Raw genomic sequence first — 442 nt, 5'->3', positions numbered from 1 at the left:
TCTCCCCATTCGACACCCACGTTTTGTGTTCGGAAGCCGAACGGCAAGTGGCGTATCGCTTATGCTTACAATAAGTTTACCACTGCCACCATTCCGGCAGAAAAGCCGATTCCTAGAAAAGAGGTTCTTCAGAACAACATGGTGGGATGTACGAAGCACAGTGCACTCGACTTGCTCATGAGAGCGAGTGATATTCCGTTGACAGCGGTGAGCACTCCGAGCGGCATGCTCTGGGAGTGGCTGATGATGACCCAAGGGCTGTCAATTACACCAGTAACATTTAATCGTCTTGTGACGCAGTTGTTCAGGCCCCACAGGGCGTATGCACAGACATACTTTGACGACATTTCCGTTCATAGTCGTGCGGAGCCCGGGGGGACAGATGAGGAGAATCACATCGTTTATTCTAGAGCAGTGCTCGAGTACATGCGTACGAACAAAC

Source organism: Plasmopara halstedii (genome assembly GCF_900000015.1).
Source record: "Plasmopara halstedii genome assembly, contig: Scaffold_555, whole genome shotgun sequence".
Classification (NCBI taxonomy): Eukaryota; Oomycota; class Peronosporomycetes; order Peronosporales; family Peronosporaceae; genus Plasmopara; species Plasmopara halstedii.
The sequence above is the reverse complement of the archived record's forward strand: the minus strand, read 5'-3'. Positions refer to the sequence as shown.